Source organism: Lepidochelys kempii, chromosome 12 (genome assembly GCF_965140265.1).
Source record: "Lepidochelys kempii isolate rLepKem1 chromosome 12, rLepKem1.hap2, whole genome shotgun sequence".
Classification (NCBI taxonomy): Eukaryota; Metazoa; Chordata; order Testudines; family Cheloniidae; genus Lepidochelys; species Lepidochelys kempii.
In genome coordinates this window covers 26,168,562-26,193,844 of record NC_133267.1, presented here as the reverse complement: position 1 = coordinate 26,193,844, position 25,283 = coordinate 26,168,562, and the positions used below count along the sequence as shown (strand labels likewise).

At 40.5% G+C, this 25,283-nt stretch overlaps 1 long non-coding RNA gene across 2 annotated transcripts in view; it reads right to left on the bottom strand.

Annotated features, from left to right (window-relative positions):
- Positions 1-25,283, bottom strand: part of LOC140896331 (uncharacterized) — a 497,972-nt gene that overhangs the window by 290,789 nt on the left and 181,900 nt on the right. The gene's annotated exons all lie outside the window — the stretch shown is intronic.

The window sequence follows — 25,283 nt, the reverse complement described above, 5'->3', positions numbered from 1 at the left end:
ATTCTCGAGCAATTTCAGATGGTTACATAGAAAGTCAATGTAGATGATACTTTAAAAGAGTTACTACCACCAGTCCTGTTTATGTAACGTAACTAAGAAAACAAAAGGCACCCAATGCATACATGTAAAGTTTCACTGTTCAAGAACACAGCGTTGAAGTTTTTGTATGGTCTGTTTGATTTTTCAACAAACAATTGCATCAAGCTTCCAAACTGCTACTGGTTGTCATTAACTAGACTAGAAGGAATTCTTCTAAGTAATTACCCAATGTCTGGTTATCATCTTCAACTGCCTCCTAATGGCAATGCTCCAAATCGCAAATAAATGGCCCCCATCACCCCAGAGCCCAATCAGCTTGATAAACACCTGCCTTACCAGGCCATGATTGTCCCCAATAATCTCCCCATTTAGACTTAAAATTAGTCTCTCTCCCTCTATTCAGACACCTCCTTTTTCTGCTAGCAATATACAAAAAGATGTTGGAAAATGAACAAATTTATGGTGAAAAGAATAAAACCTTACAGCTGTTTGTCTTTCCTTTCTTTACTTGTATTTTTTTTCCATTTCTCAAGTTCTTTCCTTCTGTTTTCTTTTCAGTATTTTTCTTTTTTCCATCCTCTTTTTTTCTATTCCATTTCCCCATTACCAGTTTTCCACCTTCATTCCTAGATCTCCCAACATTTTTCCTTCCCAAGCTTTCCCTAACTTTTCTGTTCCTTCCTTTCCATTATTCCAGCAACTACCCTCTGCACTTTGCTCTTACCTATCTCCCCAGTTAGTCTCTCTCCTGATTCCCTGGTTCCCCTCATGGTGCTCTCCCTCACTCCCCCTCACTACACCCACATTTATCTCTCTCTCCACCTTCTGTGCCACCAGTCCAATGAAATCAGTGGCAACATTTACATGGCACATGGCATTTTCAAAATATTGTACAAACATTAAAACTCCTACTTAGGATCCAACAGTCTCATTGTCTCCTTCTATCTCACTTATCTCCCCTAATAGTTTCTCCTTTTTCCCTTGTTTGTATGTCCTCCATGTCTCTTTCAAGCTCCCCCTCACCTATGGTGGTTTGGGTTAACCTCGAAGCTCTAATTATGCCCACTGTGTGATGGGCTGGAAACTAAAATGCAGGCTCTTAATATGGTGCAACCACTGCCCTCTACCGCCTCAGCCCTCTCCTAACTGCCTATACTACTCAAGGAGGCTCCTGGGAGTAGGTTCTTCCTTCAGGCTGCGTGTTTATGTTCAGTGTGGGTATTGCACTACACACCACCAACCCCTGGGGGGGGGAGGAGTACTGTGTATAAAATCCATGCACTATGAGCCTATCCAATGGCCACTGAAATCTAATGACTCCTGTGGGTGTTGGATCAAACCCTGAAATACATGAATTTCACCCTGTGACACACAGCCTCACCCCAAAATACTTGGGTTGGCAGTTCTGGCTGTGGAGAATCAGTCAACGCCACCTTGGAGCTGGCTGAATATTATGCATCTAATAATTTATTCAATGTATTTTGCCATTTTAATAGATATATTTAATTTTTCTGAAAGAAATTTTTCTCAAGAGCTGAGTAAAAATTTACAGAAGTATATTTGCCAAATATTCTAACTGGCAAATTTCACATAATTTTTAATGTCAAATATTCAGCACATACCCCAGGTCTACTCCATTGGTCTTGGGGCAGACTAGAGTAACATTTGCACCTTTTAGTTCTCTGTCCAGATGAGGTTTTTCAGACATATGCTTATGTACAGTTCAGGGCTTGACTTTGATTCATGCTGTACAAGGAATGGGACATCATTATGTATAGTAGCTGCACAATAGTCATCTCCAATCCTTGGGGCCAAATGTTCAAAGGGGCCTCAACCTAGCTCTCTGTACATACACGTAATCACTTGCATGCATGAGTGATGAATTTTTGAGTTTAAAGGCTAGCATATATGGAGTATAGGGTTTGATCCAAAGCCCACTGAAGTCAATAGGAGTCTTTCCATTGACTTCAGTGGGATCAGGATCAGAGCCTGTAAGAATACTGGTTTTCCATATCCATTTTAACTGCAAAGTAAATTAAGAATATAATTAAAAGCAGAACTGAGAGCTTTAAAAAAGATTTTGTTTTCTTTGAAAGAAAAATAAAATATCTTTTCATTATAGTAAAATCTTGCCCCAAACTTTTCTGAAATATTGGGTGGGAAAAAACGCAACTCTATTTTTGTTTGAAGCCTTTAAGCTTTTGTAACCTTACTGGGGAGGATGGAGCCTGACCCCCCCCCCTTTTTTTTTAATACCCACATCATCTCTAATTTGTGCCTAGATTACTTGCAAAACCCCAGTTGAGCATTTCTATGAGCAGAGCATTCTGTGTGTAATAAAAAGAGGTTGTTATAGTGAAAGAAAATATATTGGGGGTTAATATTGGGAGCGCTGTTATGGTGACCTTATATCAGAAAACATGTTCCTGTATGATAGAGCGTTTAATAACCTGCACTGAAAGGGAAAAAAAGGAAAGTGTTTTTTATGATGTTCAATCTACTAGGCATCCTCTCTTATAGAGAGGAATTGTTGTTTAGTTGACCATGAGCCAAGAATAAGTATTGGGAAATTTAAAAAGGGAACATCCAGACTATGTAGTTGTTGACTTTACTGTGGATTTGGAATGTTTATTGTTGACTTAATTACTGCCAGAATCAACTCCTAAGCAGTAGCACATTCAAAATAACACCAGGGACAACAGGAAAAAAACAAAATTACAATAGAAGAAAGCCAGACACCTTGGATCAAATGGGTAACCACATAAGAAGTTCTTACTCCAAGCTGATCACAGCAGCCTGTCATCATTCCTACTATCGATGCATTTCCCTTAGAAAAGAGAGGGGGAGATGCACAGAGAATATTTGCCCTGTTCCATCTGAGACTGCTGAAATGAAGCACATATTTTCAAATCTGGAAGCCCATACTTTTCTGTAGGATTTCAAGTGGCTGAACTTGTGTGCCCTATGCCAGCAGCAAGAAGTATCTCTCAGAGATAAAAGGGTGCGTTTTATTGCTCTTAAAATTGAGAAGCAGCAAGCTCGTTTTATTGTTCCTATAATGACACATTATATGCTTACTTTAGAAGGTTAAATTTTATACAGTTCTGTTTCACAGAGCCAACCTCGTTTGAAAAACTGTCAAAATGTGATAATAAGGTAACATTACCTACCCTGCAGGAGGTATCAAGATGCTTATAAGTAAAACTCAGTCAAGGTACTGTGTAGTATAAGACATCGCTCAATTATCTTTTTTCCCCAAAAAGAAGGATGGTTATTAGTATCTAGGTTTTTTTTATAGTAATAAATTCCTAACAATTCAGCTGGAGCCATGAATACAAAGCAGAATTTAACTTGTCACTTGTAACATGACAGAGTAATTCACTATCATTTTAAATATTCATCTATCTCAGCATGGCCGTTCTTAGTTGGTGAACCTTAGTGGATGTTTTTTGCCACCAGTTCTAGCAAAAGGAGAATCTGAGTTAACAATCACCAGGATTTAAATCTTGGTAGGTTTTAATGCTACAGATAGCAATGTCAGTGGGGGGCAAAGGTGGGGAAAACCTGGTCATTCTTCAAAGAAGTGTCTTAAATAAGGATTCAATTTAGAGTTACTGAGGACCAGATCCTCAAAAGGATTTAGGCTCCTATCTTCCATTGAAATCAATGGAATCGAATCCAATTTAATTCAGTTTAAATTAATCCAATTTTGCAAAAATCAGCATGGCAATTTAGTAGCCCAGGGGAAAACACCTACTCACCTGTCTTTCCAAGACAATGGTGATAAAATAATTTTAGATGCCTAGCAACAAAAATTACTAGCACCAGGTGAATAACTAAGAACACTTTTGAGGTGTAACAACAATGGAATAAGAGTGATACCACACAATTGTTACATCTCTGTAAGTGTATGTTTATTGCATAATGCAGATAGAGATGCCCACAAGTATCATGATATCCCCACTATTTTTTGTCAGGAAATATATGCATATACATTAGTAAAGAAAGAGTTTTAAACATTATTTTAGCATTCTATCCATGTTTATTTATACAATTTATAAACATTTAAGAAACACAAAGCTTTCATATAATGAGCCTGATTCAGCAAGGTACGTAAGAATACTAGTAGTTCCAGTGAAATCCGTGCTTAAATACCTTGCTGAATTTGGAGTCATTGACATCATTATGCTGGGAGCTACCAGGATAATGGGTTAGATACTTTCCAAACACAGAGGAAAATGCAAACTCTGCCCTAAAGTGTGTATAGTCTAAAAAAGACAAAGCGCGGGAATAAAGGATGGAGCATGCAAGCAAAGAAACCTGGAATACTGCAGTTACAGGAGGGTTGGTCAGGTTTAAGGATAGGGTTGTTTGTTATCTACCTCCCCATCCTTTCTGCAGAATAAAGCCATGCATGTTCTCCCAACAGAATTCCCCAGCTACACTTACAGTGCATTTGCACCCCTCCCTCCCAAGACTCCAATCACTCTGTCCAGATCAATAAGCAGTCCCCTCATAAATCATATAAAATAAATCACACAATCTGTTCAGCTAGATTCATGAAGGTATCACAGAAGGCTGATATTTTCTACATGTAGATAATACTAGATGTTACTAAGAGTAAATGAAACTAACTACATATGGAATTTGTCCTTGTACAATACAAAACTTGTATGTATGTTAACCAAGAGTTCCCTAAAACAGTGACTGATGAGGCATCTTCTGTTATTCTGCATGCATCTATAAATTTTCTTCTATCCATTCTTACCAGTATCTACCCCAATAATAGGTTATAATAATATAATTAATAATTATAACTATATAAATATATTATTAATTATAATATTTAATAGATGTTTTCTGAGTATCCAATACTTTCTGCACATCCACAGATATATACATTTCCCTTACTATTTAAAGCTAAAAATCCCTACTAGACAATAGGATTCACAGAAAACAGAACTGCTGGTAAATGTATCACTGGCATAAGCAGATCTGCTTATGCCATTGGTGAACGTGGCCCAAAACATACTGAAAATAAAAGAAATAAAGCATGTTGTACTGCGTTCAGATATCCTATGAAGCAAATGAACTGGTGCATCTGTCTGGATGAATCATGTAAAATCCTGTCTGGGATATATCAGATGAACATCCACAAATAGAAGAAGTTAGATTAGGGCAATCATTGAGTGTATAGCACTTATTTCTCAGTCACAATATCCACAATGCACACAAGCAAAATAAGGTTTCCACTAATTTCTCTGTAATTAAGAGGTACGTATATGAAAACAAAGCCTTTTTGCTCCACATATAGAGCTATCTGCTAGCATTAAAATTGTGCTACACTTTTTTTTTTCCTGTTTGGTGCTCACCAGTAACTTGGGAAGGAGACCGTAATATTTTTGTTAAGAGGATGGAATGCCTTCCAGCTGCAGCTTCATTTTGGATTCTTTTGTAAAAACAAAACAAAGAAAAATGTCAACGGACAGTAACATTTGCTAAATGTATGACTCCTAGTAAGATTTCAATACCACCAAATTCCAACCCCCTCCTCAGACTGTGATGACTAGTCCAATTTATAGCTACATTATACATTTATGATATAAAGTTTGTGCCATCACTTTTTGTGCCAAATGTATCTCATCTTTTGCCAAGTGCAAAGTGATGCAAAGTATCCAATATTTCTCATCCCAAACAAGTATCTCTTAATGGATATCCGTTTCTTGGTACATAATGTTTTGTACAATCCAGAAAGAAATTTTGGATGGATTATGTTCCAGAACTCAGTTATGTTCTCCTCTTCAGATTTTACTGTGGTAGTCCTCTATATTAACCTAAAGTGCTGCAAGAATGCATTTGTTATAATGTCTCATTATACAGTTAATGGACTGGTCTTATGCTATCGATGCACTGATAGATACTATGATTATGAAACTCGCCCAACTTTATCAAGAATGATAGCTGTTTTTACAAGTATTGACAATGTCTCTTCAGCCATTCATCACTATAATCTGAACACCGGTGGCCACAGCATATTTTAAATACAAAAATATCTTTTGTAAAGATACATCTTATTTTATCCTTCCTGGAGATTATCCTACCGCTTTCTAGTAGTTTTGTTAAATACTTGAAAACCATGTGCTACTTGATGGTACCTGAAGAACCAGCTCTTTTCATCCAAAATGATGGATAGTTTTGCACGTCACAGATTTTAACATTTCAATTTTTTTCAATGTTTTGTCCTGTAAATATTGTGTTAGCAGCCCTAAGCACCTGTTTCTATGTTTTCTTTTCTTCCCTTCTGCCTGCCCCCATTGCCTTTGTCTGTACGTTTCCCCCGAACTAATTTAGTTCTTTTTCAACTTTGGGTTCAATTTTCTGAAGCATTGCCAAAGAGTAACAAAGTAATGGTTCATCTAGATCAGTACATCATCTCTGTTGGTAACCAATGGCAGATGTGTCAAAGGAAGGTATCCCAGTCCTAATGCACCAAACTGAGCACTGCTACGTAATTGTAGGTTGCTGTTTTTTGTTCCTGTGAGTGAGTTTAAGCTCTGAAACACAAGGATTGCTCTTATAATATTCTCTCTCCAGTGCTCCTGCAAATGTGATTGCTACTCACTTCCACGTCTGGTCTTTTTTTTTCTTAATTTGATAAAGATATTTGCCCCAACAATAGTCTGTAACAGTGAATTCCATAAGATAATTACGTACATTTAAAATATTTAGATTTTATCAATATTGTATTCTTTAATTTCATTCAGTGCCCTCTTGTCCATGCATTAGGGGAACATGTAAACAGAATGCTCTTCTGTATGTCTTTGGAAGAGTTTTGAATATAGATATGTTCTTTCCTTATCACAGTTATTGATTTCACATCCCTTTGTTAATTCTATTGAATTATTTTCCCGCCTGCATTTTATTTTGGAAAGGTTTGAGATTTATGCCATACAAATAATTTTATAAAGATTTCTGATTTAGTATTTCATTTGTTTGTCTCTTATTTCATTTTCCTATAGGGCTCTGATTATTTTAATCTAGTTTCGATTTTCTGATCCTTTTCCACTGGTTTTGTTCACTTTATTTCCATGTTACCCTCTTAATGTTACTTAATAGTAGTAAAAGTGTACATAGCTCTGTACAAGAAGAGAGCTGTGCCAAGAAAATATCATGTTCTGTCCCAAAGAGCATGGGGCCTGGTTTTGGTTTGGGGGCGGGAGGGGTTATAACTACTATCTGATTTTGTAAGCATAAATTTTACACCCACAAAAAAACTGTTCTCACAATTCTGTACCCACAATTAACTGCCTGGGTAAATAATTCATAACACTTGGGCATCAAATTAGACAGATTCAAAGCTAAATGTACTGAACAGCACATGTCAAGTATCACGAATTACATCTGTGATTACTGCTGTGGTGCATGTCCATACTACCCTCCTTGGGTCGGTGGTGCTTCCACCGACCTAAGAGAGGCAGTGCGAGGAGCAGTAAGCCCAGCCTCTAGGCTCTGCTGGCAGCTCCCTGCTGGAAGCCACAAGCTCCGGGCAGGCTGCCCCCTCTCTTGGTTCCCCATTCCCCAATGGGAGCAGGAAGAAAGCCACCCTGGGCTTCTCGCCCGCAGGGAAAAGGGTGCAGCTGCCCCCATTTCTTGGCCTCCCACACTGCCTGGAGCCAAGCAGTCTTGTCAATTTCACAGCTCTGGTAAGACCACAGGACAACCAAGATTCCCAGCTGGAGGATGGGTGAGGGAGCAACCCAGGCTTCTCGCCCCAGCTCCCGGCCAGGACCGGGATCCATTCTTGCCCTGGCTCCCAGCCTGGAGCGGGGTCCAGCTGCTCAGCTCTCCAGGAGAAAGGTGGGGCAGCTGGGCTGTAGCTGCCTGGCTTGCTTGTCAATTTCACAGCTCCACTGTCAGGAATGAGCAGAGGGGTTGGATGGGTCAGGGGTGGGGTTTCCAGGGGCAGTCAGGGGACTGGGAGCAGGGGGGTCGATGGGGCAGGAGTCCCAGGGGGGCCATCAGGGAACAGGGGGCTTGGATGGGACAGGAGTCCACGGGGTGGGCCACAGGGAGCGAGAAGCTGCGGGGGAGAATAAGGGATGGGGGACTGGGCCACGCCTGGCTGTTTGGAGAAGCACAGCCTCCCCTAACTGGCCCTCCATACAATTTCTGAAACTCGATGCGGCCCTCAGGCCAAAAGGTTTGCCCACCCCTGCCCTAACTACACCGACATAAGCCCTACATCTCTCGTGGAGGTCGAGTGATTATGTCAGTGTAGTAGCGCAGGGGTAGGCAACCTATGGCATGCGTGCCAAAGGCGGCATGGGAGCTGATTTCCAGTGGCACTCACACTGCCCGGGTCCTGGCCCGGCCCGGGGGGCTCTGCATTTTAATTTAATTTAAAATGAAGCTTCTTAAACATTTTAAAAACCTTATTTATTTTACATACAACAATAGTTTAGTTATATGTTAAAGACTTACAGAAAAACGTTTAAATGCATTACTGGCACGGGAAACCTTAAATTAGAGTGAATAAATGAAGACTTGGCACACCACTTCTGAAAGGTTGCTGACCCCTGGTGTAGACACTGAAATAATTCGGTCAACATAAGCTGCCTTACATTGACCTAACTGTGTAGTGTAGACCAGGCCTAAGAGTACCAGTGCAGCATCATACAGTTTAGTATGATTGTGCATTTTTGTCTGTGTGTATGGCTACTGAAATCTCTGTTCACCGTGAGAATCATAGGTGTTGGAACTAGGAGTGCAGTGAGGGGTGCTACAGAACCCCCGGAATGAAGTGGTTTTGATTATATATAGGGTTTAAAGTTTGAGTCAAAGGATCTCAGCACCCCCACTATAAAAATTGTTCCAGCACCCCTGGTGAGAATGTGCGCTTCTCTGTGACAGACATTTAGCTGTCCTGTATTTTATTCAGTGTTGTTGCCACACAGTGACCATCAAGATACTGCTGATCCATTGACAAAAACATAGGTAACAGCTGGTTTTAATGGTCAGTTCTTAAATATTTTAATAGGATAAACTGTGACTGTGTCTAGCAATGCAGCTATCAATTGAGATTTAATAGGATAAATCAATTAGGGTTTTTAATAAAAAGGATAAAAGAAAAAAAATAAAACTATGTAATACACACACAGAGTACAAGGTTAATGTCCTGTGAGACTGCAACGCTTCTTAAAATATAATAATATGTCGAGAAAACATAGAAATGCCCCCTTTGGCCCAGATGTCATTCATCTGAACTCTCTGAAGTCACTAAATAATTTGCTTTTGACACCAGATTGGTGGAATAAAATGAACTAGCACTTTATGCAGGGGAGGAGACTGGTTAAAAGGTTGTGATAATTTCAGAGATGGGAAACCTAGCATACTAAATGTTTGTCTTTTGGGAAGTAGAATTTTGTGTGTCTTCCATTTGAAAAGGCAGTTTATCCTGAGTAAGGGGCAGTGAAGAGCTGTGCTGCCCAGGAGCAGACCCCAAAACCAAACTGTCACTCATCAAATCTTTTACGTGGCACAGATTACTTAATCCTCCACACCAGTTCATCTGTGCTGGAGGACACACTGGGGAGGGGAGAGAGCGGCAGAGTCAAGGCTCAACCAGTTCCTCACCCCATCCTGCTCACTTTCTGCCTGTATGAGCAGGCAGTAGAGTAGTGGCCATGCAAAAAGGACAAGTCACAGTCTTCCCCAATACATACTTACAGTGTGATGAAAAGCTCTGAAAAACACATACTAAAAAGAGTACTTGGAATGAATTTTAGGGAAAAAAGCCATCAATTAATAACCACAAGCACAATCCAGTTGGATAACAAGTCAGCTATAATGATTACTAATGGTAAAGAAGTGGATCCCTAGTGTTATAAGTAGTAGGGATGAATAGCATGCAATAACAAGAATCAAAAATGAAAACTGAACAGTAATATTTCCTATGCATTAGCAATGCTTCCCTGAAAGCTATGAGCTAGCTAACCATTCCAAGATTAGTAAAACACAAGGACAGTCTTGTTAGGGTTTTTTATCATCATTTCAAACTTTACATCATGTATTAGAACATATAGAAATGTTCCATTATAATGGGAAGTCTTATAACAAACATTAAAAGAATGCTTTAAAGAGATTTTGCTATATCAATCTCAGGGCAAAAATCACATTTGTTGGTGCAGGTCTTCAAAAGGGTAAAAAGAGTTAAGAATCATAGAATATCAGGGTTCAAAGGGACCTCAGGAGGTCATCTAGTCCAACCCCCTGCTCAAAGCAGGACCAATCCCCAACTAAATCATCCCAGCCAGGGCTTTGTCATGAATCATGAAATTGACAGCAGGAATAAACCAAACCAAGCAGATAATCTCTTATTACGACACTCTTACAAATTCTTACGATAAGAGGAGAGTCCTATTAAAATGGGACACCAGCAGCTCACATCAAAAAGAAAGTAGATGCCATAAGAGATACTTAGCAAAAGCAATTCATCTTAAAGGAACCTTTGTTAATGAGGTGCCATCTCAATTTTTTTTCTGATACCGATATTTGGCAAACAATTAGTCTGCATATGAAGACCAATTAAATAGAATCATCTTAGTGTGGTTTTCTTAGACTATTACAGATAATAAAAAACCTACCATATACAAATAGAGAGATAGTTTTGGAGACTCATAGGCAGACATATAATAGAGGGGTGTTTTCCTTCTGGACTCAAAGTCTCACGTCTCTCTCACTCTCTTCCCCCCCTCCTTAACTATTCCAGCACTCAGATAAAATAAGTATCAGTCTGTGACATTCCCCTGATGTTATGTGGACCACTAATCTGCTAGGTCACTCCAATCCTTGACTCTGGGAGCCAGCCTTACCCTGCTCTGCTGTGAGAACCCCTATTCCTGGGATGTTCATGCACAGCCTCTGGCATGTAAGCTGCTCCCAGCTACATGAGTGAGCACTTTTGGCCAGCCGCTGCTTGGATTGTGCAACCGAATGACACTAGCCAGTATCTCCAGTTTCCTAGGAAACTCTGTCTTGCAGTTTCCATTTATGCCCGCTGGATGCTGCAAGCTTATATGAGTTTGTCAATTTAACAAAGAAATGGATATGTACCAGACTTGTTATGCCCAGGGGCGTCTCTGACACGCTTCAAACCAAACGCACTGCTTCAGGTAGAACAAACAAACAGATTTATTAACTACTAAAGATATATTTTAAGTGATTATAAATCAAAGCACAACAAGTCAGATTTGGTCAAATGAAATAAAAGCAAAATGTATTCTAAATTGATCATAACACTTTCAGTGCCCTTACAAACTTAGATGCTTCTCACCACATGCTGGCTGGTTGCCCTTCAGCCAGGCTCTCCCCTTTGATCAGCGCTTCAGTCGCCTGGTGGTGGTGTCTGTAGATGGAGGTTGAAGAGAGAGCATGGCAAATGTCTCTCCCTTTTATCATGTTCTTTCTTCCCTCTTGGCTTTGCCCCACCCTCCTTCAGAGTCGGATAAGCATTACCTCGTCATAGTCCCAAACTGACAGAGGGAAAGAGGGTGACTCACTCAGAGTCCAACAGATCCTTTGTTGCTGCCTAGGCCAGTGGTGCTTCTGTGAGGCTGGGCTGGGTTTGTCCCATACATGCCCGATGAGGTGTGAACTGCACCTCTGATCCTGGAGAGTTTTGCCTGGGTTTGTTTTAAGCTATGAGGACACATTTTCAGCCTCAAAACTGTATACATTGAATTACAACCTATAGCATTACTGTAACAACAATGCTCAGTGCATTATAAGCCTTCTGAAGACACCCAATATGATAAACTTTGCATTGGATACCACACAATCATATTATAAGGATGAACATGGGGATGCAGGGGGATGTTCCCCTAAGGTACAGAGTGTCCCACAGTCCAATCTCATACTCTCTACACAACCAAAACTCCCATTGGACTTCAAAAGGATCTTTGACAGTGGTGGTAGGAATATAGGGATCAGGCCTCCGGTGTGCAGACCTGCATATACCCATTAGTCAAACAAGAATCATCCACAATTCAAAATTATAGCACAAAAAATGGAATCATCTCCCAAGTAATTCCATATAGTACAATTGATAATCTGAACATTCAAGGCTTCTCTTTACATGTTAGGTCACTGGGGGGAAGTTTGTAGGGTTTTTACAGTACAGATTAAGAAGTACCCTGAACTGCTCCCTTTCTAATTGAGATCTCATACACACTCTCCATCTGGATAATGAATATCTGATCCAAATACATTGCAGAGGTCAGCACTAGAGTGAAAAAGCAGGAGTTTCTTGTGCCTGCAAATCATTCAGTGATGATGAGTGTTTGGATGGTTTTTAAGCAATTCTATACAACCAAAGCCTACTCACAAGTCAAGATATTACACAGATAAAAGGAGTATTCTTTTGCTTTCTAAAGGTATGAAATGCCATATAAATTTGAGTGACAATACAGTGCATGAAACAGAATATATATTGACAGGAAAAGGAAAATACTGAATTGTTTAGGGAGTACAGTTTTGCAATGTAATAAAATACAGTAGCTAAGGAATTTTTATACTATGTTAATAAAAGCTATGCGTTACTTTATCTAACCCTGCATGAAATTAAATAAATGAAGGAATGAGTAAATTACAATCCAGTGGGTTAAAAACATCACATGGGCATGGGGCTGTGCCAGGAGCACATTGGCACATTGTTTCTGGAGCAGACCAGAAGGCTGAGTGAGAGTCAGAGGGATAAGCTGCTTTCCAGAAGAGAGAAATACCCTGTACCAGGTCCAGACCTGGTGCACTGTGCTTCCCCGCTGTACTGACATAGCTAGCTAGCCAACAGGTTGAGGTGTTAGAGCCAAGGCTCTACCCATACACCCTGATTTACACTGATGGGACGTGGTAGCCCAGTGAAAGCTGCTTCTCCCAAAAGGGCTTTGAGGAAGCTGTTGAACTGTGGCAGCTGACACCTGCCTTCAAGGCTCCACCATACCCCAGGGTCCTTTGCACAGCTGTTATGGCACCTTTAGAGTATCACAGAAGGAGGAATACAGATCTGGGGCACTTTTGAGCCCCACCAGCATCTGCTGCTCCAGATCAGTGGGTAAGAAGAGTTTCATGTCTAAAAACAATGTGGTTTCTGTTTTTAAAATGGATTTTCCTATTTCAGCTGAGTCAAGATGCCAAGCAAAATGGCTCAGGATACACAGTGCTATCTGCCATGGCACCTCACTTGATGCATCAGGGAAGCTGAAGCAGGCGAGCATTCTTCATCTGAAGAGGAAGAAGGTAATATGGGAGAGATGGAAATGAAGGAGAAGTAACAGTTACATTCTTTTAAAAATTAACCAGAGGAAAGCAGAGGGCTGTGCTTAAGAGCAGAAAAGCATGAGGATGGAATGGGTTCTGTGGTGTTTCACTCCATATTCTTTATGAAAATATGCTTATGATTTGAATATAACATAACTGAGGTATACTTTATGCAAGATGTCTCACATGAGAGATCATTGGAAAGGTTATGGTTTACTGAATGTGATTATCCTATTTGTATGCATGTATCATTTCTGTATCTGACGTTAGGAATATTGACTATGTTTCTGTATTTCAGCTATGCTACTTTGGGTGACGCCCACTGCTAACACTTCAGGTACAACTATGTAAAAGCCAGACAAGACGCATGGCCCATCAGCGAGGACAATGGACTGTGGAAAGGCTCGGCCTTCCTGAGGACGCTCCATACTGCTACTGACTCATGGACGTTGTGATCCTATAGAGTCAGGTGGTCTGGTCACCTGATACTAAGAATTACCAGGGACTTCTTGTAACTTTCTTCTGGAAGGGAATGGGGGGGTCAAGTTGGGCAAACAAAGGATTCCCACTTTATGTGAATCCTATTTAAGGGTGGGGAGGAAGGCAAACAGGACTCATCCTCCCTCCATGGCCTGTCTGCCCAACAAGAAAGACTGCTAAAGCCTCCTGAAAGGATGACATGGGAGGAGTCCAGTCTGAGATAGGGGTCCAGTCTGAAAAGAAATATAACTGGAACTCTGTACCACAGAAACTTTGCAACCTGCCTAAAACAACATTTAGGGTAAGAAATTACATTTTGTAACCTGTTTCTTAAGTATATTGAGCTTAGCTTGCGTACTTTATTTTATTTGCTCAGTAATCTGCTTTATTCTATCTGTTATCTCTTATATTCACTTAAACTTCACCTTTTGTAGTTAATAAACTTATTTCTTGTTTCTAATATAACCCAGATGATGTAATTTCTAATGGGGGGGGGAGGAGAAGTTGTGCATAAATCTCCTTCAACATTGAGGGAGGGGGAAAATTTCATAAAACCTTTGGGTTTGTACCCCTTAAAGGGAATAGGCACCAGAGTGTTGGGGTGAGCCCTGAGGCTGAATCTTTCCAGAGCAGATCTCTGTCTTTCTGTGCAGCTGGGTCTGGCCCTGCCTGTGTGCTTGACTGGAAGAGGCTGATGAGCCTAGCCCAGCAAGGCCAGGTAAACGGGACCCAGCCTAGCAGAACAGGCTGACTCAGTGGCATCCCAGCACATCAGGTGACCAAAGGGCCCAAACCCGTCACAGGTTCCACACAGCTGGAGTTCTGGGGGTCTTCTCCAGGTTTGTAAACTCTTGGCTGCATAGCGGCTCTCAGTACAGCACATGTTGCTACTGCAGGCAAGGCAACTGTGGAAAAGTGACCGCAGGAATGGCACTTATCCTGGCAGAGGAGCAGATTGACTTAAAGTAAGTGAAACACTGAGTCAAACTACTTAACATGGATTTCTTTTCTCAATCACATAGCAGAAGATAGCCAGGGGGATGAGGATAAGGGAGAGGGAGAGTGAAGAAAACTTCAGGCTCGGAATCCCATGGTATGTATGAAGTATCCACGGCTACTCTAACTCTATTTACATGCCTTTCTGCCTGAGAGTACTCCCACAAGTAAACGAAGAGAATGGTCCAAAAAGGCAAAACAGGGTTTAACTGACTGAGTCAGTGCTGACCGACTTTGCTTGCCCAATGGTTTCTGGCATGAACAACTAGCAATAAGGCTGGCATGAACAATATGAGCAATGCTTTTTAGACATATTACCTTCTCTCCCCACATATTGTGTTTGGCTATTGAAGTATATAATAATAGAGAGCCCTGGTACTTTAAAACCCTGCAGAGAATTTCCTCCCCTGAACTGAAGAATTCCAGTGAATAGCACTGAGAGCCTTTAAAAGAAGACATTCCCTCCAGCAGAGGAAGTGGAATTTTAAGGGGCCAGAACTATAAATTCCCCCACAGAAAGTGATTTATAAGAACAGATTAACATATACAGATCCAAGCTCCCCTCTGCAATGGAACATTTCCATGCAGGTTCAGGGTGGTATGCAATACGATTTATCAATAATTTAAATGCATTCAGCACATCTGTTGCTTAATAAGAAAAAATAAAGGCAGTGGGTGAAAAATGATCACAACTATCTGTGTTTGCCTTAACAGCATATTTCCCCTGACTTATTTATACTTTTGCTGCAATGTTTGCAAATACTGAATCATGTTAAAGCTGCATTCTTTTTATTACCAACTTTGACTGGATCCCTGCTAATAAACCATTAAAACAACAAACATATAAATAAAACAAATGTATTTCTTGGTGTTTATGTATCACAACCACTGAAAATAATACCGTAAACAGATTTTTTTTCCTCTCTTGCCTTATGTCTGCTCAGGCTTTTTTACATAGTAATAATTCAAATACATTCATATTTGGGCACCAAATCATCTCCTCAGTGAGCCCCTTATTGGCCATTAACTGACTCTTTGTTGGGCAGACTAATTTATTGAACTGGTTAGACCCAGTACCAAACAGGCAACTAAGATGATTTGCACATGCAAACAGTGAAGTGGAGAGCCTCTTGCATGGGGCAAAAAGAAAAGGAGTACTTGTGGCACCTTAGAGACTAACAAATTTATTAGAGCATAAGCTTTCATGGCTACAGCCCATCGGGTGCATAGAATGGAACATGTAGTAAGAAGACATATATATACATACAGAGAAGGTGGAAGTTGCCATACAAACTGTAAGAGGCTAATTAATTAAGATGAGCTATTATCAGCAGGGAAAAAAAACTTTTATAGTGATAATCAAGATGGCCCATTTAGACAGTTGACAAGAAGGTGCGAGGAGGATACTTAACAATGGGAAATATTTCCCACTCCAGGTAGCCTTCTCCATGGTTCCTGGCACTTCATTCGCCCTTTGCCAGGTGTGGGAGGGCAGGGGGAGAAGGGGTGAACAAAACAGATGCACATACTTCCCACCCAAATCACAGAGAGACACTCTGCCTATACCTCATTATCTTCCAGCACCTGCCCCTATGGAAAAATCCTACAGAATTTAATAGGGTTGCAGCCAGTAGGGGTCTGTATAAACGTACTAAGCTTGTGTGGACACTATTCTAAACTTGATAAAAATAATAAGGAAATAGTTTTTTTCTATAGGGTTTGTTAACCATGCTATAGAATTGTAGACCTCAGATTTAATTTTCTACTACATTCTATAGGATGTTCATATAAGGACAGGTTGGGAGAGGCCAAGGACTCCACCCAGGCACACTGGGGAAGGGTTGGGTAGCAAAATAAATACTACACAGGTGCTCTGAGAGGTGATTTCTCCCTTAGGCAATATCCTAGCTCAACTCCACAGCTAGGGTGGGCTCTGTGCCAGGATTTGCTGACTTTGAAAACACCACAACATGTTTTATTTATGCGCCTGTCTCAAAATTAATCATATCTTGCAAAGAGAAACAAACCATACAATAACATTTTTTTCCAAGCTGCCTAGTTATAAGCAAAGGATTCCAGTCACAGAGACTGGAAGCCTGGCTGATTTTGTTCAATTAGTCCTACTGAAGTCCATGAGTTGTGAAGCTAAGCACATTGTGACCTTGGCCCTTAGGTGCTTCACAATTCTTGTAATCTTGTGGCTTCTTCTGATTCTCCAGGGGAAATCCAAAACTATTCCTACTATTTGGAATTTATAAGAAATGTGACATCTAGGGATATCTTCAATCAGGCAATTTTTCCCTACTTTTCAAATTTTTACTTTTTCCTATTTTGTATAGGTCTGGCTTTTTTTTTTTTTAAAGATTCATAATTATACAACGACAAAGCGTACAAACCAGCAAAGATGATATCAATTCCACAGATGTGCAAAGATGGCGGCTTATTTTAATCTGCAAAAGTAAAATATCTTTCTAGTTCAGCTTTAGACAAGTCTAAATGCTCTGTAGTGCAAGAGTAGCATGATTTTAACTGTGGATTTATTGAGTAAATGGCCTAATCTTCCAGAATAGCAAGGAAGTGTTAGCTATCTGCAGCATATCAGACAAGATTCTGGTGATTCTCTGTCATGGGCTGGCATGCTTCGGGAGACAAGCTGCCATCGATGCCAAGGAATGGACTATATAGACACTCTTGTGCATCTCCAGTTGGAATAAAAATTGTCTATTTCTAGTACAATACAGAAATCACTATTCACCCAATCCACCTGCCACTGAAGTCAATGGAAAGTCACTTCCATGCACTTCAGTGGGAGGGAAATTGGACACCATGTTTGATTATAGAACATCTTTGCACTTGAAGTTGTGTGATACTTTTCATTTATCAAGGCTGTTTGCTCTGGTCTGACATCTACCTTCTTGTTCAATCCACCATTCATCTGTACCAGCATGGTTTCTTGTCAGCATAACCCAATGCTTATTTCTGTAACCAGCTCCATTTTATATTCCAAGAGAGACCATTTAGCATCTAAAAACTACATAGAAAACACCCTGGAAGGGTGCATCTAGGACATTATGAAGATATTGTTACGCTTGGGGCTGTGTGAAACCTTACTAATCAATGTGTGGGTTACAAACGTAAAAAGCAATTAAGCTCCTTTACTGAATATATAGCCTAACTGATAGGAGCCACTGCTCGAAACACAGGCCACATGCAAGGCTGGAATAGGAGCTGAGCCATGCAGCCTGAGAGGTTTTCCCTGGGGTCTGAATGCAAACACAGAGAGCTAGGTATGCTCTGTGTGAGTGTGGGGGAGTGTGGAGATGAGGGAAGGGAGCACATGTCCACAGTACCATGAGGCCCCACCTCAATGAGGCTCACACCAATATAAGCGCCTACCTACCCCACTGCTATTAAAGCCTCCCTCACAATCAAGTCCCACACTCTCCCCTCTATTGCTGTCAAACTCCCCACATTCTTCCTTCTCTCTCCTATTTCACTCTGTCATCACTCCCCAATCTCACCCATTTCTCCTCTTAATTGCTCCTGCTGTCCTATCTGCACCTCTCTTCTCTCTGGCTCCCCTATACCCCCTCCCCGACAAGTGCCTTCCCAAGTCTGTCTCCCCCTTCCCATCATCCCAAGGTACCCATATTTGTTACGTCTCTCAAAGGCCCCACCTCGCTGTGGGAAGCCAGTGGCAGGGCCCTGCTTTTCCCAGATTCTTTGAACCAGCAGGAGGCTGAGGCTGGAGCCTGGGTAGGCAGGAAAGGTGCAGGATTGGCTACAGCGGAGTTCTAGCTGCAACCTTCCACCTGCCTAGCAAGGTACACATTGGCTCTGGCTGGCCACAGACTGACGCTGATGCTTCCTGCAACTGAACCCACCTCTATAAAGTGGCCCTCAGGAGCAGGGACAGGGGCAGGAGAGTTGGTAGAGTATCTGCAAAAAGCTGCACCATCACCTTGCTCTGTCCTCTCTATTCCCATCAGCCAAAAGGAAGGAAATGGAGAGGATAACATGCCCCTTTCTTCTTCCTCCCCACCGCCATGCACTCTATAGCAATGTCTTTGGCAACCAGACTGAGCGCGAGGATATGTAACATCCTGGAATACTTCCCAATGGGGCCCATCAGTGACTCTCCAAACAACAGGCTTCACGAGTGCCAGCATATTCCCACATTCTTCTGTACACCCTAACTGGGCTTGTTCATCCTACGGAAGTACTGCCAACCCCAGACATTCAAAGATCAGGAGAATTTAAAAATAATAAATTCCAGCATCTTTTTATTTTATTTGCTTTCTGGTATTTGAGCCTTCAATGTTCACATTTTCCAGCTCTTTGCAACCAAGAGCACTAGAAACTGCTTTTAAAAATAAATGAAAGCTAGGGCTCACATGATTTCATGAGCAGGGACTTTAAGATATCAGACATTGCCAGACTTGTGATCAGATTGAGAGAGTTAGCAATACTGTAACAGATAAGAACAAGAGAGCCAACGCTTTTGGCCCACATATAAAGGAATTTAAAGATAAAGGGCCCAGTGCTGATCCCATTCAAGTTAATGAATATTTTATCACGGTCTTGAATGGGGACAGAATCAATATATGGTTTAAATGGGATTTTCAAAAATGTTCAGGACTAGCCTAACTTTGCTCCCAGTGAAGTCAGTTTATCATTGACTTCACTAGAAGCAGACTTGGGCAAAGTTACCAACTCTTGTGATTCTTTCATGGGTCTTAAGACATATTTGGTGTTCCATTTAAAACACCAGGTCTTGGAATCCTCTGATTATGTGAGAATCTCAGCTTCCATTTTTAAAAAAATACATTTCTAGCCCACGTTTGCATAAAAGAAGCTTAAAAACATGAGCCAAGTGCTCCCTAAAGGCTCAGAAACCAAAAGATCATTTAACAGAGTCCTAAATATATCTAGTTTTTTGTGTATTTTATTGGTTCCTATGTGACATTAATATAATTTAAAACAATAAAAAATAAAGATTTCTCTAGAAGATACCTTTTAGAAAGAGGTTAATAATTCCTTCAAATTCTCACATTAGAATCTATTGCCATTAAAAATGTTTATGAAGTAAAGGTATAAAACAAAAATCCATTTTTCTTAATAGAACTAATTTTTGCTTGGGCTCAGATCCTAAAGTCAAAAGGTAAAAGTGCCCCTGGCTTGGTCCTTAGTGGATATAATATACAGTGGAATTTTCAAAAGGATCTAAGTGATTTAGAAGCCTTGAAAAATCCCACTCAATCTCTATCAAGGGCTAGATTCTACATGGCCTTTGTGTGGGAGCCTTTCCTCACCTTGCCATTCTTGAACTTGTGGGAGCTCACATACTGTCCATCATGCTCTCTGGAGGTCAAATCACCCCTTGGGGAATGGGATGCATAGGGAAGAAACCACCAAATAAAGGTGTAATTATTTTCAGAGAAAGAGGAAATAGATCAGATTTGGCCTGCCAAGTTTCAGCCTCATCTAGCATCTGAGTTTTCATTTCTCCCTTATTTCAACATTTTGCTTCATGAATGTTATAATATAAAAAGCAATTCAGCCTTAATTATAGTGGTTTACTGAAGCTGCTATAATTTTCTTGTCCCTTAATTTTCCCCATGTTTACTACTCTGAGAGCTTAGGCTCTGGTAAATTTTTTATTTTTCCTAATTGCTAAGCCTGAGAGGAGCAATAAGAGCCCCATGTATAGTATTTCTTTCTGTAATCTAAAGACATACTATGCCAAATATAAGCCACTTGAAGTATGCCACCATGGGTAGCAAAGTACATACTGTAACTTATGCTGCTCAGGGTATGTTACGTGTTCATAGTTATTCAAATTACCTGCAGCTCTATTCATTTTCACTCCCAAACTCTTTCTCATGCACAGATAGAACAGTGGAACTAATTCTGTAGTAAGCAAAAGAGAAATTTTTCTATTTTTATCATGTGTTTCTTCCTTTGATAATCAATTACAACTTGGGTTTTATGTTGTTGTTTTTTAAACTTTACCTGAACAACTTACATTCAGAATCTCAGTCAAAAGAATTACCACATGACGTCAATGACATAGGATTGTGTCCTCCAAATCTATATCAGAAGGCGCCCCTATGTACACAGATGTCCCACACTCCCACATGGAATCTCTTTCTTGGATACACTCCTTTCATTGCACCTCATCTCCTTTGTGTAGGCCTCTCTCCGGATGCAGAGATCCACACAGGAGCAAATGGAAAGTGGGTAAGCCTGAGGTACAGCTCAGGAGACTCATCTTGTACAAGATAACTAGCAAAACATAATTCACAACTAAACATATGACAATGGTGGTAGATGCATCATTGGTGGAATGAGGAGTATAATTTTACACACACACACACACACACACACACACACACACACAGTTTCTCTGTTAATAATCTCATTCGACACTTTCATAGAACAGAGGGGTTTTGTTTTTCAAAATCTATATGGTGTGAGTCACAAAACTATACCATATTTATGTGAAAAACAGTCTTAAGTGTATGCAAAGGCTGGGTACTTCTGACTTGATACAGTCTAAGATACCGTGAACAAAAACACGTGAATCTTATTTTCCATGATCATTTTAATCAAAAATCGATTCGATTTTCAATCCAAATATTTTTCCCCAAAATGTTTCCCCCACAGCAGTTTGTAAAGGAGAGAGGGACTATTTCATACTTTCTGTGGAAAAAACATCCAACCAGTTCTCATCACAGATATGCAAATCAGTCATCCTTGTAGATCCAAGACTTGTGATGATGGGGCTACGTGGTGGTCTCAAGCAGCAGAGAGAAGAGCTTACCTTCTTTGTTCACTGACAACACATCTAGTACGGGTGGTGGAAACATCTCACTGATAATCCACTTGTTTCCACTGCTCCAAACCATCTTTCTCACATAATACCTGGTCATTTTTATTATAGGTGCCAAATATAAAATTAGAGGCCTAACTTTAGGTAATCAGGTTTGTCTGGCCAATGTTACTTCTATTGCTGTGAACCTCTCTCTCTTGCAGAATCTTACACCAGCATTCCTAAGTGATAGAATTCTCAAGTTGTAATCCTTGGCCATTTCACTGTAAAATGAGGAAAAACTAGCTTGGGGAAGTGCAGTGGAGAGATTGCAGTGTCCGAATTATTGAGAAGACAATACAGAATTTATTGCACTTTATTTTGCCAACTCACCCACCCTGCTGGACATACATTTTACTGTTACATCTTCGCATGAAAGAAGAACCTACAGTTCCCAGTCACCATCAGGACCCCATCATTCTAGACGCCACACAAAATTCAAAGTATAGGATGGTCCCTGCCCTGTTTAAAGAACAAGATTTCATGATTCCAATGGCTTCCACAATCAAGCTGTCATATTATAAAAGTGTCCTAGGGAACTGGATGAGTCAGGAGACAGGTGAAAGGAACGTTATGCCATTGCCAATTAGTGTCTAGTGTTCATCCAACCAAGGTTGGAAGAGAAAATAATTTACCATCTAAAGGCTCTTTGATGGGCTAGTGAAATTATTTGGTGGTCTCAGTCTAATTCTTAGCAAACTGGTTTGGCATCATGTCTGGAGTCTTCTGGGGGTTACTTAAATCACCAGAGGTGTCAACCCAGCACCCTTCACAAGACTGTATCATTCTAAATGTAACATACCCCTTTGTTGCAGAATTCCAATCTCATTCCCATGCCTTAAGCCATGTGTCAGATATTTAAATCATTCCCCTCCCCATCTAGGCTGCCATTCTGCATTACCATACCTTGCCCCAGTTCACTGAAACATTTACTGTAAAAATGCAGACTTTCCCAGTGTTGTGGGATTATTTATATTTTTAAATAAACCAACTTCTGTTGCAAGACACACCATACTAAAATAGCAAATGACTCTCTCTCCATTTGGATGTCAAATGTCTCTGGGGTTATCAAAACCCTAGGGAATTCTGAAAAATCACAAGGAGAATGTAGAAAACAGAATCTTTACAGATGGCATTGTCAGACAGGGAACTATCGTCAGAGGAGAATTATATCATGATGAATCTACATACATGCTGAACTAAGAGGAGCATGCCCTGGAATGTGGAAGAGATAGTGGAAGAGACTGGTAGCTAGCTAGGTACTTCTACTGCCCTTATCGCTCTAGTAGCTGAGACATAAAACAAGCTTTTGCGTGGCGAAGGTTGCTGTTAGCTCTTGATAGCATGGTTTTGGGCCAGGATTCTGTGTGTGGGGTGTTATAATATCGCTTATTTAGTGCAAGACTAAAACTCTGGTTTACAGAAGCAAGCCAAAAATTGACAGTAGCATTTCCACACTAAACTGGGAGCCACAACACACCCTGATGACAAAAGGCAAGGAGAGGCAAACTGTCTATGATTCTAAGCAAACAGATTTCAGATGCATAGCATTAGAGTTAAATATAGATTAATAAGTCCTGCTGCAAAGAAGCAAAAGAGAAAAGATCTATTAAATGGAAAGGTGTTAAAGCATACCCACCTATATGGAAGTTATTACAGAACCATCTCTAAAACCTTCAGCCCAATGTGCTGTGAAACAGGCAAACAGGACATTAGACTGTCTTGCTAGAAGTCTGTGGTATAAATCAAATGGGATGATTGTTTTATTATGTGAGGCACTAGAGTACAATTTGCTGTAGAGCTTGAGAAAATCTGCCTGCTAGTGAGTTTCTCTTTTAAAGAAAAAAGATCTCCCAGTCTTTCAACCATAGCAAGAGCTTACAGTCTAATGAGTTTAGAGGGGATGCGTTGTCAGTCGGGTTCAAAAATGGCCTCCCTCTTTGTGGGCTTAAATTGTTCCCATAGAATGAACTTCAAGGAGAAACAAATAGTAACACCTCTCAAGACCTGATCGGCACCTGCTCTGAGGCAGTGAGAGGCGTAATTACTCGGATTTGCACCCACAGCTTCATTGCAGGTGCCGATTTCACCCTCAGAAAGGACAGGCACCTGAAAATTTACCCTTAACGAAGGGGGAGGGCAGAGACACAAAGCAAGAAACAAGTGGAGCTGTGAGATTTAGAAAATCTTATAGGAAGCAGAAAGGTCCCTCAGCTTCTTTAAAAAAAAAAAAAAAACAGTAAACTCACAAAATCTCTGAGTCAATTTAGAAGGTTGACAGCTCCTCAAAGCTCCTGTTTTGTTGGGTATGAAGGTAGCCATTGAAGATTAGGGAGCAATCAGCCCCTCTGAACTGACTCATGTTTGTGAATCCACTAGCTTATACAAAAACAGCAAAGGGAGTACTGGTCCAGTATACAAACATAGAGCACTGACTTGAGCCCCTCCATGAGGCCAGCCAGCCAAGTGGCTGGGCAGGCATGGCACTTTTATTTGCACTGGTCACGTTGCTTTCCCACCCATCATGTGTACCTTTAGTTGTCAATTTCTTGCCCTGGCCTCTTCATTGAGCTGTGCTGCATTTCACAATCAGAACCAAATTCTCTTACAGCTTCTCATTATCCTGACTTTGTATCCATCCAAGCTGCTTTTAAACAGGTCTATTTTTTCTCCTCATGTTAAAAGACCTACAACACAGAAGTGACCCTAAAGATATGTCTTCTAGTGCCTTACAAACACTGCGCCCCTAATACACAAGCACAGTGGAAGGGACACATTTTTAAGGCAAGCTTACAAAGGCCTGTTCACCAGAATCTGAATCTCTGACAAACAGCTTGCTGCAGCTTTAGTTTACAGAGTTTATAATTGTTCTGGGAGGTGCATTACAGAGTAATCAAAATGATAACAATTCTCAAAAATTACAGTGGGTTGTGTGGAAAGATTAAACAGCTTGGTCTTATTCTCACTGGGAAACAGAAGACTTAGCAAACAGTGAATTAACATTTTTAATATTATGAAGGGGAATTAACAACAGATAAACACAGGGAGAAAAATCAGGTAATAACTTATGGATAACAGGTATTCTGCTGCTACCTGGCGGTGGAAGCAAGCAGAAGGAATTTTGCTCAACAAAGGTGACATTCTAGTAGGGATGAAGGAGGGTAGCCATTGAAGGTCCATAAAGTGCAGAACTGTGACTGTGTGTGGCAGAACATGGATCAAGGCGATTGCATAGCCTCCCGCACTCCATGAACTCAAGCTCCATGATGATCCATCCCATGGGAATGTGTTGGGGAGACAGTATAGTTAGGGCAGGCCAAGATATTAGTGTTGGTTCAAGATCCACATATAGATACACTGATTCCCAAAGAAAATAGCAGTCCACAGCCATCTGAAGATCCAACCATACCAAATAGCAATTCCTCTGTTTTATGCAGTAGAATATGTTACTGCATACTTTCCGATTTGCTTCAGTACATAAATTTCCATGATTTTACTTTATTGATTTTTATTTAAAAGGAAAGCATTTCCAAGAGAACCTGTTAGTAAATATTACTCTGGTTTAAAATTGGTTTTGAAACAC